At 42.8% G+C, this 11,044-nt stretch overlaps 2 long non-coding RNA genes and 1 pseudogene across 2 annotated transcripts; all 3 read left to right on the top strand.

The window, feature by feature from the left end:
• The first annotated feature begins 514 nt into the window (after nucleotides 1-514).
• On the top strand, nucleotides 515-2,883 carry LOC123405578 (annotated as a pseudogene).
• LOC123403610 lies at nucleotides 1,396-1,720 on the top strand. The gene is made up of 3 exons (XR_006611513.1): nucleotides 1,396-1,431; nucleotides 1,528-1,607; nucleotides 1,692-1,720. It is a non-coding gene; the product is annotated as an uncharacterized LOC123403610 (long non-coding RNA).
• A 413-nt stretch (nucleotides 2,884-3,296) lies between the features above and the next one.
• Nucleotides 3,297-4,211, top strand: LOC123403398. The gene is made up of 3 exons (XR_006611468.1): nucleotides 3,297-3,338; nucleotides 3,435-3,525; nucleotides 4,108-4,211. It is a non-coding gene; the product is annotated as an uncharacterized LOC123403398 (long non-coding RNA).
• Nucleotides 4,212-11,044: the final 6,833 nt, after the last annotated feature.

The following is an 11,044-nucleotide window of genomic DNA, read 5'->3' as shown; positions in this document are numbered from 1 at the left end:
ACCGACCCCCCGCACCCTGCCGTGTCTCCTCGCTCGGTTCCCCCGAACGGAATCGGTCGAGCGCACCACCCCCCCTCCCTCCCCCCCCCCCCCCCCCCGAGCGCCATTGCTATCCAAAAAAAATATTAATAATGGCGCACCTCTCTGGGGTGCGCCATTGCTATCCAAAAAAAAAGATTACTAATGGCGTACCTCTCTGGGATGCTCCATTGTTATATAAAAAAGATTACTAATGGCGCACTGCATGGAGATGCGTCATTGCTATCAAAAAAATATAATGGCGCACCGCTCGGGGGTGCGCCATTGCTAACCCGCACTGCTCTCTGCCTCTGCCCTTGCCTCTTCTCTCCCAAATCCAACCGAGATCCCGCCTCCCTCGTCCACGCCCCGGAGAGATCCCGCTCGTCCAGACCCCGGAGAGATCCCGCTCGTCCACGCCCCGGATTTCTCTCTCTCTTTCCTCCCCTCCCTCCCCTGCGTCTCCGGTTGACCGGCGAGGGTCCCGCTTGGCGATATGTGGTGGTGGTTGGCGGGGCAGGGAGCGCAGGGCCTTGACCGTTGTCCGTGCAAGCCAGGACGGATAGGCGGCGGCAGCGGCGACCACGACTACAAAGACGAGGAATTCCCCACCAAAGGTTAGAGCTTTTCCGAGTCTTGCTGGATTGCGCCCTTGCCCGGTGGGTGTTCAGCGGATTGCGCCTTTGCGCCAGAGGAAGGGGAGGGGGAGATGGCCAACAAGGAGGAGACGGCGACCTGGGAGGAGATGCTGCGGCAGATGCTGTCGCCCGGGGCCACCATCCCGGAGCGCGCGACGGGGAACCCAGTGCGTCACTACTATTTTTTTTTGCAAAACTACTAATGGAGGGCAGGGGATAGCGCTGGTGGTGCGCCATTAGTAGTTTTGCAAAAAAAACGCAGGACGTAGCCGAAATATGAGGCGGGCTTTCCCCAAATCGACCGCGCGCCAATGATTTGTTTCCCAAATCGACCGCGCGCTATCCCCTGCCCTCTCCCTCCCGCGGCCTCCCCAGATCTCAGCGGCGCCGTGAACAGAGGCTGCTCCACCGGCGCCCCACACCACCCTCTACCGGCTCCCCCCACCCGCTCGACCGGCCCCCCACCGCAGCCTCGACCGGCGCCACACCGCAGCCTCGACCGGCGCCCTGTCGAGCCCGCCAAGGAGGGGCCGCCTCGTCCCCACCCGCCGCCGCGCGGGAGGATGGCGACGCCGGGCGGCGCACACGAGCTCCTCAAGATGGTCGTCCACGCCCGCGCCGGCGGCACCATCGAGATCATGGGCCTCATCCAGGGCGACTCCATCATCGTCATGGACGCCTTTGCGCTCCCCGTCGAGGGCACCGAGACCAGGTACCTGTACCATATATGGAGTTGAACCTGCCGAAGCAAATGTTCTGAATGGTGGCAAGCCAGGTACGTAACCTATCGGGCTTTCTATAAATGTTGCAGTCTTCTTCTTCTTCTTTTAGTTTCTATACTCATGTTGTTGCTAACTTAACCTAAGTGCAGGGCCTCACCTCATCACTGGAAATGGAGTGGGATTCAAGCCAGACATTTTGGACATGGATATAATGGAGAAGGTTCTTGAGGTAAGGAATCAAATCCAAACTGGGCTTATGTTCTTTTCATAGAGTAAGAAGATTTACTGAATCCATACATGTAAAAATTAACAGGTGAAAGGTGAGGATGCGGTCAAGATGGCGCAATAATTGGCGCTGTAAGAGGGCCTGCTGGTGAGTTGCAAAAATAAATTTACTGCTCCCTTACCAAAAGAAAATGTATGGTTGGAAAGAAACAAGATGAAGAACAGGCTTCAGATGTGATTATTGGCCAATCTGAAACTGAATCGATTTCACTGCGCAGGTGGGGATATCATCAGGAGCTAACACGGTGGCAGCGATTGAACTTGCAAAGAGGCCCGAAAACAAAGGGAAGTTCATCGTGGTACGACATTACATACCCATATCTCTATGAATGAAATGTATACAAAAATATGTTAAAAGATGGAGAAGTTTTATAAACTGATTCACCTGTTGTTCCAGACTGTTCATCCGAGCGTGGGGGAGCGATACTTATCGTCGGCGCTGTTTGAGGGTCTGAGGAAGGAGGCGGAGGCTATGCAGCCAGTGCCAGTGGACTAACTTTGCCATCGTACCTGGCTGTCAGGCATTGATGTTTCAACTCAGATGCTTAATCAGCAGTTTCAAGAACCATTCTTGGCTGTTGTGATAGACCCTACAAGGACTGTTTTTGCTAGTAAAGTGGACATTGGAGCTTTTAGGACATATCCAAAAGATTACAAGCCACCGGATGAGCCTGTGTCTGAGTATCAGACCATACCACTCAACAAGATAGAAGATTTTGGTGTTCACTGCAAACACGTAATGCGATCAATTGTTTAATTTATATTTTTGCAAGCTTGTGTTTTAGTTCTATTCTAACTCTATTTTCATGCAGTACTATTCTTTGGATATAACCTATTTCAAGTCATCCCTGGACTCTCACCTCCTTGATCTACTCTGGAACAAGTACTCGGTCAACACATTGTCTTCGTCACCACTTCTGGGTAACAGGGATTATGTTGCTGGACAAATCTTTGATTTAGGTAAGCATTACCCTTGTAGAAATATTTCTGGGAACTTGTTTTTTGGTTATGTCTAGTTTGGCCTTGCAATAAATAGAGAGAGTGATAACTACTTTTGTGCTACACAGCTGACAAACTAGAGCAAGCTGAAGGGCAACTCGCACACAGTCGATTTGGCATGCTTATGCCATCACAACGAAAGAAAGAGGTCAGTTTCTATGTTCATGCCCTTTAAACTTGGTTATCCTCAGTGTACACCACTGTCCTCTTTGCTCGTCTGAAGGTTCACAAATCCGGTACTATTTTGGGGGCTGCATAATCGTTTCAGTTTCTGCATCTTTCATGTGCCATATCAATATCTGCTTGTCTGTTTAGTACACCCTCTGTTCCTAAAACTGCTAAAACGTCTTTCATTTAGGAACAGATGTATTATCATGTTGTTTGTTTTGTTAATTTGTTGTCACTTCCCATAGTAAATGGATTGTCCTGTATGGCTGATTGTCAAACTATTGATATAATGATGGAGTTCCATTAGGTCAATTATCACTCCCTATTATATGATGTTTTGCATATTTCAATATGGGCTACATACGGGCTGAAATGAGTGAACAAACACACTTAAACGTGTCTACATACATTTATTTTAGAAAAAAGTTGGAACATCTCGTAATAATGAACGGAGGGAGTAACTGACATGGAAAAAGATGAGTTGGCTCTTGAGATAGAAGAGGAAGAAGTAAGACGGTACCAACTGTGAGAATCAAGCTAATTTTGTTATGTTCTCACTGCTCACAATCTTTCCCATATATTGTGGATTCACTTGCCAATACAGGAAGGCGAGATAGAGTATGTTGAAGGTGATGATATCGAGATGGGTGACATGGATGATATGGAAGATTTTGAAGGCTTTGGTGATGAAGATGGTAAACATTTCCCTTGTTTCTACTGATTTTAATTTTGCATGTTATAGAGTGATCTGATTTGCGAAGATACTTCTCATTTTTCTGTGTTCACTAGATAATGTAAAGAAACTTTACATTTTCTGAATTATGGGCCTTGAAATTCCATTCTGACTTGTTTAATTAAGTATGCGGTGTAGAAATATTTATTTGGACAAAATGGTTATTTCGGATAGTAGTGCCAACTACAAATCTGACCTCCATACAAAATACAAAATGATTGCAGTAGTGGCCTAGGGGGGATCATACACCATGTCGCCTATAAACATTGATAAAATTGAACACATCTTACTGTCTTGTCAGTTGTCACATACGATTTGATGTCCAACACATAAAGTAGTAGTGGCCTGGGGGGATCAGTAATTATGTTTTTCTCTTTATGAAAGCTCTTTGGATGATTTCTTTATTGTAGAGGTTCTCCCAAAATATGCATTTGTTTCACAATGTTAGTTTTTCTTTCAAAGTTATTTCATCGTGTCGTACGCTAATTTGAACTAGCACAAATTCCTGACGGAGCATAAGTTGTTCCTCACCTTTCCGCAACAGGTGGAAGAAGACGAGGACAGGGGTAGCAGACAAAGGACGCGAATGTGATTCTCGAGGCACGGCTTCAGTAACATGCTTGGTGTCGATGATGTTGTACTTTAGATAATTTTGCGTGTCTTTCTCGTGATGACCGCAGCTCTCTTCTATGTGATGATAGTTTAGATGATCGATATCGACTTGTAATGTGAAGACAAACTCGCTACTCGCGGTCTCGAGACTTGTAATGTTCTAACTTTGTTCGGTATTTTAAATTCGGAGACTAATATGATGAATTGTATTCGGAGACTAATCTTCTATTGTATTCGATAAATCTGTTGTTTATATGTTGTGCTCTCTATATTTGGGCAATAATATGTTTTGTAATCTGTGCAAATATCAGAAAAAATAAAATAAATACCTAATATTCATACTAGTGGCGCACCACTCAGCACTTTAGTGGCGCACTTCAAAAGCACACTAGTGGCGCATCGTCAACTAGTGCGCCATTAGTAAGCCAGAGCACATGGGTAAATATGGCCCTGGGAGGCATACTAATGGCGCACCAGGAGGTGCTCCATTAGTATACCAGATACTAATGGCGCATCAGGAGCTATACTAATGGCGCACTTCTTGGTGCGCCATTAGTATACCACATACTAATGGCGCACCATGAGCAATACTAATGGCGCACTGCCTGGTGCGCCATTAGTATACCAGATACTAATGGCGCACTTGTGGTGCGCCATTAGTAAAAAAATCTAATGGTGTGATGCTAGTGGCGCACCTATAGTGCGCCATTAGTAGCCAAAATAGGTGCGACATTAGCAGGCCTTTTCCTAGTAGTGTGTGTTAAACAAAGTTTCCAAGTTGCCACATAATAGAGGGCATGACTTTCACAAAACATTAACCTTGCAAGGGTGTTCCAACTCATCCATCACAAACTATCCACAAGCTGCATGAAAAGCCGCAACCATGGAAAACTAGTAGTCTCCTCAGATTATAGGTGGAAAAACTCAACCTCGAGATAGCCCAAAGTGTCCTCGGAATCCCGTGCACTAGACGTTCGAGAAAGGTAAAACAAATCCAGCAAGGCCGCCCGATGTGCCGACAATCCCGATAGCACTCACTTATCTCATTCTTAGGGCACAACGGAGGCGTGATGGTTACCACACTAAGACACTCAGTTGCCCCGGGTAGCATTAATAAGTTGCTCTGGGTTGGACCAACACTCATGAGGAGCACAGGCCCGGGGGTTGATTAATTATCCATGGGGTGATCAATGACCTATGCAAACTTTATTAGTTGTTATTAAGCAAATAGTACCAATGTTGGGCCTTTCTAGAAGAGTTTTATCCCAAAACAAAAATCAAGGGGGTCCCCATAACAACCCAACCATGTTAGGAGTGCTCAATGTGGAACATAACACCGGTACAGAAGTAACTAGGGAGGCAAAGGTGGAAAAAATACTGATCTAGAAGGCCAAGCCTTCCACCTTTTACCAAGTATATGTGCATTAAATTAAATAGCAATAATATGGTGATATCTCAAGAAATTCATGTTGTCGCATGGAAACAACTTCACCTGCAACTAGCAACGCTATAAGAAGACTGGGCAAGAGAAAACATAGCTAATTAGAAGTTTGCTGGGATGTTGATGGGTTAGAGGATTTTCATGGCAATGTTGGGAAGCTGACATTCAAGTTGTAGGTGAGGGCTCGATAGAAGGTGTTTCTAGAGGGGGTGAATAGACTACTTGACAGGATAAAAATCTTAGCCTTTTCCCAAATTAATGCTCGACAGATTTTAGCGATAATAACGTCTAGTACGCCCTACACATGCTAGTCAACATATATGGTAGCGGAAAAGTAAAGACTTTGCACATGTACTAAGGAGTAGATTTTAGGAGATCAAACGCGAAAAAGTTTAGACAACCATTTTTGGCATGGTTTCGATAGGTGGCGCTATCGTACGTCCATGTTAGTGGAGACTTCAACCCCCGAAGGGTAATGGCTGCGAGAGTCCACGGAGGGCTCCACCCACAATGGTTCCACGAATAAGCGGACTTGTCTATTTCACCACGGCTTCCATCCAAACAGGACTAGCCTGACTCACAGTAGATCTTCACGAAGTAGGCGATCTCCTTGCCCTTACAAACATCTTGGTTCAACTCCTCAACATGAAGTAGGAGGCTCCCAAGCGACACTTAACCAATTTAGGAGGCACCACCCTCCAAAAGGTAATAGATGTGGTAGAATGATAAACTCCTTGATCTTGTGCTTCTATAGATAGTCTCCTCAACACAAAATCACTCTCTCACAGAATAGGCATGTGTAGGAGAGATTGATTTGGTAGAAAGCAGTTTGCGGAGGCTAGAGATCAAGTTTCAAATGGTTGGATTGGAACATCCTGATCTCAACACATGAGTAGGTGACTCTCTCTCAGAAAATGGATCTGGCAATGAAGTGTGTGTTCTGAGCGCTTCTCCCACGAATGAGAGATGGGTGGAGGGGTATATACAGGAAGCGGCCAAAATCCAACCTTTACATGTAAAGTGGCCAACTCGGTGACACCGAAGTCATGAACTCGATGGTACTAATAAGTACTAAAGGCAACAACTTTTGAATCTCGGTGAAACCAATATACACAACTCAGTGGCACCGAAAAGATGGCTAACGGTCAGATGACACAACTCGGTGACACCGATACCCAAACTCAGAAATTCCTATTTTGTGTACCGAGGCAACAGAAAGTTGGTCACCTACACTCGGTAGCACCGACATGGTTTCGGTTGCACCTATTTGGTGGCTATGGCTAGGGTTCTGTCTGAGATCGAAATTGGTAATGCCGAAATGGGGAAGTTGGTGCCATCGATTTTGTGTATGAGGCTTTGGACAGAATGATTATGTGGTAAAATAACTTAGTATTTTTGGTGGCTATCTTCGATCACTTGAGCAACGAGTTCATTTTAATACCTCACCCCCTTTTAAAAGTATTGGCTTTCCTATGGACTCAAAAGTGATTTATCACAAATACAAAATGAAAAGTCTTCTATTTTGAAGCATGGGACAATCTTATTCCTTTCTTGCATCAAGAGGCTTCTCCACATAAGCCTTTAGCCAATGCATCTCTATGGACTATTCCTGAAATATACTAGGTATGTAGCGACCCGACTCAAAACGAGTCAAGCCTCTATGTATCTGTGCCATCCCTGGAAAAGTATGTTGGCACACATAGTATACCAATGTATATATCAAAGTGCAATCACATGCAAATAACGTAAAACTGATATATATACCTCAAAATTACAGTGGAAAGAGTCAAAGGGAGTGGAGTCCCGATAAACACCAACGGCAGGTTGAGTGCAGACCGTAATCCTGAATCGTACTCTTACTCGTCGTAGAAAGTATCTGCAACATAAGACGTTGCAGCCGTGTAGGTCAGCATATTGAATATGCCGGCAAGTCACAAAAGAAAGGGGTGAAAATATCATCTATACTATATGCATATATGAGAGGTGGGGGTTGTAGTTTAAGTTTTGCGTAAAGCAAATTATTTTTACAACAAGAGAGAGGTAAAATCAAAATTTTCTACATTTTTGGTTGTTAATGAGAAAGGTTCCACCAACCATTTCTCATACCCAAGTTATCAATAACACCCACATCATTAAGTTATTTGTGTTGAGAATTCCTGATAGCTTCTATTCCTTTGGCTCAAGTTGTCCATGATCGTGGACACGGCTAATCGATTAGGTTTGAGTACTCTGCAGAGTTTTGCACACGTTCCCCACAAGATTTGATCACCTCCATTGAAGTCCTTGCACTTCAGGGTGTTTGAGAACCGAATGATCAAAACATGGTCTTCCAAAGGGTTCCTCTCAGACATTGTCGGTGCCCATCCAATCCTATCGATCTTCTACATCTCGTAGCACCGCCCGTCCAGAGTCACCACGATGTCCAACCAAGCGAGAGCCCATAATGACTTGTGGCTGTGCAAGTAAGCCTTGGGTCTTGAAGTATCCCTCCATCTCTTCGTGCGTGGGTGAACCTTTCCACAAGATGTCACGACGCTTCCCAATGCATCCCGGGTCATCCACTAGCTTCTCCAGGGTGCCCATCTGAACCATCCTTCACCCAGAGGTATATTGCATCATGCGTCTTGAAAGTCTTGAAGTGTTCAGGTCTTGATTATTAAGTTCTCACAACACTCGTGATAAACACTCAACCAAACCCTGTCTACTAGAATCATAGAAAAATAACGTCCCCACCAAAGTAACAAGGCTTTATGGGTACCTATCACAATATACTACTCAAGAACCAAATTTCCAAGTACCTACTTTGCATGCAATGGGTGGAGAAGGTTTAACTAATGCAATAAAACCATAGGTAAAAATATGATCATTGTGAACTTGCATGGCGAGGTTGATGAAGATAAATATCACTCACACGAAATAAGTTGATAGAACTATTCGTCACTCTCCGATGAAATCTATATAATCAAACATTGTATTCACATAAGCAATCATACTAGCAATCATCCTAACAATCAATAAAAACAACAATCAAAATTGATGCAATAAAAATCAGTAAGAAAAATCAAATAAGAATCCAAAAGAAACTTCAAAGAAAACTATGGAGTCTTCTAATACAACAACACAAAAAACAATTATGTCCTAATTAAACTTAATAGCAAAGAAAACACTAAAAATTGTAAAATAACAAAAACAAAAATATAAAACTATTAAGATAATAGAAAATATTTTTCATAAATCTTGGTTAGCAAAAAAAATTAACTAATTGAAAAGCTTTTATCAAACTCTACTTATGATAAAAAATGTTAAGTTGAATTAGATCAAAAATAATTTCAACTTTAATACAAATTGTTTCTCATCTAAACTAAGGTTAACACAAAATAAAACTTATAAAACAAATTGTAATTAGAATTTTCAAATATGAATTCAAACTAGCCATGAATTCAATTTGCAAGTTATTATAGAACTAGAATTGGTTTCATGCTATCAAATAAAAATAAATAAAATAAATAAAATTTGTCATTGAAAATCTAATATTAAATAACAGAAAACAAAATATAACTTGTCACAAGTACAAAAGAAAGCAAACTAAAACAATTAAAACAAAAGAAATAGCAAAACTCCTAAAAAGAACTAAAACAGAATATGTTTTGCTTAAAACCTGAATTTAAAATATTCAAAATAATTCTCAAATTATACCTAGTGACAAATAAGATCACTAGTGACCAGTATCAAAAGGAATCAACTCAAAACCTATTTTTAAACTCAAGATATTCACATTTTAAATCAAATCTGTTTGAATTCAAATTTGAAAAATTCAAATATGACCAAACTTTATATCTACAGAAATTAGAATAAATTTGTGACACAATGCAAAAAAATTTCACTCAAAAACAATTTAAAACATAAAAGATAAAAATAAAAAACAGAACTAATTCTGTTAAAGAAACAAAAACAGAAAAACAAAAGATGTAGCTAGCGCACGGGGGGCTACGTGGCATGCTGTGAGTGGATCGAGGCGTGCACTGCATGTGCTAATGGGTGAATGGCCGCAACTTAAGAAAAGCAATGCGACTAAAGTTAACTAAACAAAAAACCAGTGGTTTATTTAAACAAAACCTAAGGGGTACGCTCCTTCTAATCTACGCCATAGGTTTTAGATCGGATGGGCGAGAGGAGAGAGAGAGGGGCTCACAGAGGGGGTTCGCCGGTGTTGGAGCTTTACGGCGAGGCAGTGGTGCGGTGGTGACGCTTGGCGGGCCTCCGGTGGTCTTCTGCACGGGCGGAGGGTCCAGGAGATGGCGGTGGTCCTCCGGCGAAGGTTTGCGGCACCGGCGTTGGGAGGGGAGGTCGGGGGGTGCGCCACGAGCTCGAGGGGCTTGGGCTCTCGGCCGAACTCCGGCGTGGTTGTGGCGGGGCCTGGAGGCGAGGGCTCTCGGGGTTTGGGGGAAAACAGAGTGCGGGGGAGGTGAGGATTCTTATAGGGGGGGGGGCTTAGGTGCTCGGAGAGGGAAGGAGGAGAGAGATCCGCGGCGAATCCGTTGGTGTTCTGGCGAGAAAAGGAAAGAGAAGAGAGGGGGAAGAAGAGAGGCGCTTGGGAGAAGAGAACGGTCAGCGGGACGCGCGGTTCAGAGAGAGAGGGAGATCACACGGGATCGGTGGTCGATCCAAAAGGGCATCGAATCCGCCTCATAGAGATTCGGGCTGATTCTTTCCAAATGGGTTGCTGTGATTTTCCTTTTAAAGCGACTTATTCCTTTTATTCGAAACATGAAAGTAAAACATAAAAAGGAAAATAAAGATAACTCCAAATATTGGATTTTTATATAACAAAATTATCAGAAAAATAAATCCAATAATATGAACATTTTTCCATGGCCAAAATAAATACTTCAAAAAAATGTTTTTCACAAAATCCCTAAATTGGTTTATTTTCTTTTTGCAAATATTTTTCAAATAACCACTTGGGTTTTATGCCTCAAATAAATTCACAAAAAATACCCTGCCATGGAGGGTCCTGTTCCTCCTCTCATTTTTTTGAATTTGGACAAGGGGATATGAATTTATATAAACTTTAAAATAGGGCCAAGTATTAAATAGAAAACTTTCAATAGTTTTCAATTCCACTTTTCAAATCCTTTATTTTGAAGAAGTCATGTCATCTACTCTCAATGGTTTGGATTGGATGAAATTGAACTCAATATAAAAAGGGAAAGTCATTTTATTCCCTCTCATTCAAAAGTTTCAAAAAGTTTCAAATTTCACTCAAATTCATTCAAACAATCAATCATTCAATTATTAATATAACATTCCAAAGTTTGGGATGTTACAAACCTACCACACTTAAAATGAATCTCGTCCTCGACATTCGAAGAGGCTAGAAAGAAAAGGTTAGTGTTTGGGGGTCTTCTAGCAAATCCATTGTCTTGCG

Source organism: Hordeum vulgare, chromosome 6H (assembly GCF_904849725.1).
Source record: "Hordeum vulgare subsp. vulgare chromosome 6H, MorexV3_pseudomolecules_assembly, whole genome shotgun sequence".
NCBI classification, from domain to species: Eukaryota; Viridiplantae; Streptophyta; class Magnoliopsida; order Poales; family Poaceae; genus Hordeum; species Hordeum vulgare.
This window is presented reverse-complemented; position numbering and strand designations above follow the sequence as displayed.